Source organism: Oncorhynchus tshawytscha, linkage group LG08 (genome assembly GCF_018296145.1).
Source record: "Oncorhynchus tshawytscha isolate Ot180627B linkage group LG08, Otsh_v2.0, whole genome shotgun sequence".
Taxonomy (NCBI): Eukaryota; Metazoa; Chordata; class Actinopteri; order Salmoniformes; family Salmonidae; genus Oncorhynchus; species Oncorhynchus tshawytscha.
In genome coordinates this window covers 82,771,449-82,778,537 of record NC_056436.1, presented here as the reverse complement: position 1 = coordinate 82,778,537, position 7,089 = coordinate 82,771,449, and positions in this window count along the sequence as shown.

The following is a 7,089-nucleotide window of genomic DNA, read 5'->3' as shown; positions in this document are numbered from 1 at the left end:
ACCCCCGTATCAAAATGCAACATTCCAAAATGTAGCTGACTGTCTTCTGCAGATTGTTCTCTAACCAGTGACGTAAAATGATCTCCTGCTTCCGTGTGGTTTTTGAGTTGTGGTAGTTCTCCCCCCCCTAACTAATCAATACGAGTGCCCCCCCCTAATCAATACGAGTGCCCCCCACTAATCGATACGAGTGCCCCCCACTAATCAATACGAGTGCCCCCCACTAATCGATACGAGTGCCCCCCACTAATCGATATGAGTGCCCCCCACTAATCGATACGAGTGCCCCCCCACTAATCGATACGAGTGCCCCCCCCACTAATCGATACGAGTGCCCCCCACTAATCGATACGAGTGCCCCCCCCCCACTAATCGATACGAGTGCCCCCCCCCCCCACTAATCGATACGAGTGCCCCCCACTAATCGATACGAGTGCCCCCCACTAATCGATACGAGTGCCCCCCCCCCACGAGTAATCGATACGAGTGCCCCCCACTAATCGATACGAGTGCCCCCCACTAATCGATACGAGTGCCCCCCCCCCCACTAATCGATACGAGTGCCCCCCACTAATCGATACGAGTGCCCCCCACTAATCGATACGAGTGCCCCCCACACTAATCGATACGAGTGCCCCCCCCACTAATCGATACGAGTGCCCCCCACTAATCGATACGAGTGCCCCCCCCCCCACTAATCGATATGAGTGCCCCCACTAATCGATACGAGTGCCCCCCACTAATCGATACGAGTGCCCCCCACTAATCGATACGAGTGCCCCCCACTAATCGATACGAGTGCCCCCACTAATCGATACGAGTGCCCCCCACTAATCGATACGAGTGCCCCCACTAATCCCCCCCACTAATCGATACGAGTGCCCCCCACTAATCGATACGAGTGCCCCCCCCACTAATCGATACGAGTGCCCCCCACTAATCGATACGAGTGCCCCCCCCCAGTGCCCCCCCACTAATCGATACGAGTGCCCCCCAACCCCCCACTAATCGATATGAGTGCCCCCCACTAATCGATACGAGTGCCCCCCACTAATCGATATGAGTGCCCCCCACTAATCGATATGAGTGCCCCCCACTAATCGATATGAGTGCCCCCCACTAATCGATACGAGTGCGCCCCCACTAATCGATATGAGTGCCCCCCCACTAATCGATATGAGTGCCCCCCACTAATCGATATGAGTGCCCCCCCCGAGTGCCCCCCACTAATCGATACGGGTGCCCCCCCACTAATCGATATCGAGTGCCCCCCCACTAATCGATACGAGTGCCCCCCACTAATCGATATGAGTGCCCCCACCCCCCACTAATCGATACGAGTGCCATCCCCCACTAATCGAGTGCCACCCCCATAACGAGTGCCCCTCCCACTAATCGACATGAGTGCCCCTCCCACTAATCGATACGAGTGCCCCCCCCAATAATCGATACGAGTGCCCCCACTAATCGATACGAGTGATTTATCGTCAAAACAGCAGGGTTTTTGGTGCGTGTGCAATTTATTACTATTGTTGCACATTTGTGTAGATAATACATGTTATGTTTAGGTTTTCAATTGAGTTTTAGGAATATAAATGTAACTTTCATAATTAATTTCCAATGGTATTGGACTTAATTGGGTAAAAACTGCTGAATGAGTCAAAAAATGTGCTGTGATTGATTTATGATGAAATAGGCTTCCAGAAATCACCAAAACGGCTTTGCCCTGCCTACTCATGTCATAGACCCATGGGTATATCATCTGCCAGCGGACTACCATTTGCAAGTCTTAGATATGATCTTAACGACACATCTCAGTTGTCCTCCACACCACTGCAGGTCCTGTTCTACCTCAGCGGCTGGTATTTTGCTGCCTGCTTCCTTGCTGAGGGTCTGATGTTTGTTTACAAAGGTTTGTAGTCTACTCAAATGACCACACAAGAGACATAAACTAATGTTTAATCAATCGCTCACTGCCTGATGTTTTTGCAAACCCAGTGTCAGGCTGAAAGCAAAACTATTGATTTCTAAGTATGCCTTTGTATTTCCATCCACCAGCTAGTCTCACGTTGGACGTTCTGCTACTACTTGTTTTCCTTGGCCCTGGAGTCCCTCTGAATATTTTACGGTTTGTTTTCTGTTAAGCTGTATTCTGGGCTACCAGTATGCCTCTGCATCATCACATGATGTAGGTTGATACATGTGTTCATGAAAATAAGAGTCTTCACATTATGTAGCCTACATTGTGCTTATAATTTCTAATATTTATGGCCGTTATGGCATCTGTTAGTTCTATTTGGCACCTACTGTAGGCCTATGCTATTTGTCCTTTCTTTTTCCGTCCACACTTGTTCCAGGTTGGAAGGGGAACTTAACAGAGCGTTCTATGGCCATTTAAGTGAGTGTGCTCGTCCTGGTGCCGTGCACAGTGCTGTCTGTGTACTACCTGACGCTGCAGACCCTTCGTCCTGCGCCTGGAGTTCATCCTTAATGCTGTTTTACTGTGCTTCTACAGTCTGGAGATGCTGCTGGGAATCATGTCCATATCTGCTTTCTCCAGGTAGGAGGAACATCTCATGGCATAGCCTGGGTACCCGTGTCTTTCTCCAGTAGGAGAAACATGACATGACATAGCCTGGGTAGCAGTCTCTTTATCCAATAGGAGAAACATCACATGACATAGCCTGGGTATCAGTGTCTTTCTCCAGTAGGATAAACATCACATGACATAGCCTGGCTACCAGTCTCGTTCTCCAGTAGGAGAAACATGACATGACATAGCCTGGGTACCAGTGACTTTCTGCTCTCTTGACAACTACTTATGGAATTTACATTTAAAGGGTGGACAAGAGAGAAGAAACAAACTGGCATCCAGGCTAGGCATGACGTGCTCTTCTTTCTGGACTGGGGAGATTCCTTGGTTTTAGGCCTCATCAATGGTTGATTATTGACTAATTAACATATTATGCTTTGCTCTTAAACTGTGGCCTTGCATAACGTTTCACTGTAAATCCTATATCAGTGATGCTGGATGTGGCCTTGCATAGCGTTTCACTGTAAATCCTATATCAGTGATGCTGGATGTGGCCTTGCATAACGTTTCACTGTAAATCCTATATCAGTGATGCTGGATGTGGCCTTGCATAGCGTTTCACTGTAAATCCTATATCAGTGATGCTGGATGTGGCCTTGCATAGCGTTTCACTGTAAATCCTATATCAGTGATGCTGGATGTGGCCTTGCATAGCGTTTCACTGTAAATCCTATATCAGTGATGCTGGATGTGGCCTTGCATAGCGTTTCACTGTAAATCCTATATCAGTGATGCTATATCAGTGATGTGGATGTGGCCTTGCATAACGTTTCACTGTAAATCCTATATCAGTGATGCTGGATGTGGCCTTGCGTTTCACTGCAGTGATGCTATGTGGCCTTGCATAGCGTTTCACTGTAAATCCTATATCAGTGATGCTGGATGTGGCCTTGCATAGCGTTTCACTGTAAATCCTATATCAGTGATGCTGGATGATGCTATATCAGTGATGCTGGATGTGGCCTTGCATAACGTTTCACTGTAAATCCTATATCAGTGATGCTGGATGTGGCCTTGCATAACGTTTCACTGTAAATCCTATATCAGTGATGCTGGATGTGGCCTTGCATAACGTTTCACTGTAAATCCTATATCAGTGATGCTGGATGTGGCCTTGCATAACGTTTCACTGTAAATCCTATATCAGTGATGCTGGATGTGGCCTTGTAAATCCTATATCAGTGATGCTGGAGCGTTTCACTGTAAATCCTATATCAGTGATGCTGGATGTGACCTTGCGCAGCATTTCACTGTAAAGGTTCTATATCAGTGATGCTGGATGTGGCCTTGCATAACGTTTCACTGTAAATCCTATATCAGTGATGCTGGATGTGGCCTTGCATAGCGTTTCACTGTAAATCCTATATCAGTGATGCTGGATGTGGCCTTGCATAACGTTTCACTGTAAATCCTATATCAGTGATGCTGGATGTGGCCTTGCATAACGTTTCACTGTAAATCCTATATCAGTGATGCTGGATGTGGCCTTGCATAACGTTTCACTGTAAATCCTATATCAGTGATGCTGGATGTGACCTTGCGCAGCATTTCACTGTAAAGGTTCTATATCAGTGATGCTGGATGTGACCTTGCGCAGCATTTCACTGTAAAGGTTCTATATCAGTGATGCTGGATGTGACCTTGCATTGAATTTTTTATTTTTTTTACTGGGATTGTTCTGTGAACATATTTTAATCCCACATGATATTGTTTGTTTTTGTGTGTTTTTATATGATCTGTTAATAGCCTAATTTATATTTTTGTAATGATCAAATCAAATTTATTTATATAGCCCTTCGTACATCAGCTGATATCTCAAAGTGCTGTACAGAAACCCAGCCTAAAACCCCAAACAGCAAGCAATGCAGGTGTAGAAGCACGGTGGCTAGGAAAAACTCCCTAGAAAGGCCAAAACCTAGGAAGAAACCTAGAGAGGAACCAGGCTATGTGGGGTGGCCAGTCCTCTTCTGGCTGTGCCGGGTGGAGATTATAACAGAACATGGCCAAGATGTTCAAATGTTCATAAATGACCAGCATGGTCGTATAATAATAACGCAGAACAGTTGAAACTGGAGCAGCAGCACGGTCAGATGGACTGGGGACAGCAAGGAGTCATCATGTCAGGTAGTCCTGGGGCATGGTCCTAGGGCTCAGGTCCTCCGAGAGAGAGAAGGAGAGAATTAGAGAACGCACACTTAGATTCACACAGGACACCGAATAGGACAGGAGAAGTACTCCAGATATAACAAACTGACCCTAGCCCCCCGACACATAAACTACTGCAGCATAAATACTGGAGGCTGAGACAGGAGGGGTCAGGAGACACTGTGGACCCATCCGAGGACACCCCCGGACAGGGCCAAACAGGAAGGATATAACCCCACCCACTTTGCCAAAGCACAGCCCCCACACCACTAGAGGGATATCTTCAACCACCAACTTACCATCCTGAGACAGGGCCGAGTATAGCCCACAAAGATCTCCGCCATGGCACAACCCAGGGGGGCGCCAACCCAGACAGGATGACCACATCAGTGAATCAACCCACTCAGGTGACGCACCCCTTCCAGGGACGGCATGAGAGAGCCCCAGTAAGCCAGTGACTCAGCCCCTGTAATAGGGTTAGAGGCAGAGAATCCCAGTGGAAAGAGGGGAACCGGCCAGGCAGAGACAGCAAGGGCGGTTCGTTGCTCCAGAGCCTTTCCGTTCACCTTCCCACTCCTGTGCCAGACTACACTCAATCACTTGACCCACTGAAGAGATGAGTCTTCAGTAAAGACTTGAAGGTTGAGACCGAGTTTGCGTCTCTGACATGGGTAGGCAGACCGTTCCATAAAAATGGAGCTCTATAGGAGAAAGCCCTGCCTCCAGCTGTTTGCTTAGAAATTCTAGGGACAATTAGGAGGCCTGTGTCTTGTGACCGTAGCGTACGTGTAGGTATGTACGGCAGGACCAAATCAGAGAGATAGGTAGGAGAAAGCCCATGTAATGCTTTGTAGGTTAGCAGTAAAACCTTGAAATCAGCCCTTGCTTTGACAGGAAGCCAGTGTAGAGAGGCTATCACTGGAGTAATATGATCAAATTTTTTGGTTCTAGTCAGGATTCTAGCAGCCGTATTTAGCACCAACTGAAGTTTATTTAGTGCTTTATCCGGTAGCCGGAAAGTAGAGCATTGCAGTAGTCTAACCTAGAAGTGACAAAAGCATGGATTAATTTTTCTGCATCATTTTTGGACAGAAAGTTTCTGATTTTTGCAATGTTACGTAGACGGAAAAAAGCTGTCCTTGAAATGGTCTTGATATGTTCTTCAAAAGAGAGATCAGCGTCCAGAGTAATGCCGAGGTCCTTCACAGTTTTAATTGAGACGACTGTACAACCATTAAGATTAATTGTCAGATTCAACAGAAGATCTCTTTGTTTCTTGGGACCTAGAACAAGCATCTCTGTTTTGTCCGAGTTTAAAAGTAGAAAGTTTGCAGCCATCCACTTCCTTATGTCTGAAACACATGCTTCTAGCAAGGGCAATTTTGGGGCTTCACCATGTTTCATTGAAATGTACAGCTGTGTGTCATCCGCATAGCAGTGAAAGTTAACATTATGTTTTCGAATAACATCCCCAAGAGGTAAAATATATAGTGAAAACAAAAGTGGTCCTAAAACGGAACCTTGAGGAACACCGAAATTTACAGTTGATTTGTCAGAGGACAAACCATTCACAGAGACAAACTGATATCTTTCCGACAGATAAGATCTAAACCAGGCCAGAACTTGTCCGTGTAGACCAATTTGGGTTTCCAATCTCTCCAAAAGAATGTGATGATCGATGGTATCAAAAGCAGCACTAAGGTCTAGGAGCACGAGGACAGATGCAGAGCCTCGGTCCGATGCCATTAAAATGTCATTTACCACCTTCACAAGTGCCGTCTCAGTGCTATGATGGGGTCTAAAACCAGACTGAAGCATTTCGTATACATTGTTTGTCTTCAGGAAGGCAGCAAGTTGCTGCGCAAAAGACTTTTCAAAAATGTTTGAGAGGAATGGAAGATTCGATATAGGCCGATAGTTTTTTATATTTTCTGGATCAAGGTTTGGCTTTTTCAAGAGAGGCATTATTACTGCCACTTTTAGTGAGTTTGGTACACATCCGGTGGATAGAGAGCCGTTTATTATGTTCAACATAGGAGGGCCAAGCACAGGAAGCAGCTCTTTCAGTAGTTTAGTTGGAATAGGGTCCAGTATGCAGCTTGAAGGTTTAGAGGCCATGATTATTTTCATCATTGTGTCAAGAGATATAGTACTAAAACACTTGAGTGTCTCCCTTGATCCTAGGTCCTGGCAGAGTTGTGCAGACTCAGGACAACTAATGATGAAATGTTACTTTTTTATTTGTGTTTGTGTCAACTGTCAATCTTGTGTGTTACTTTGTGTGTTACTAGTAACACTAATGAATTGTCTTATGAGGGTATTCAATCTGCTGTACTTGATAATGGAATATA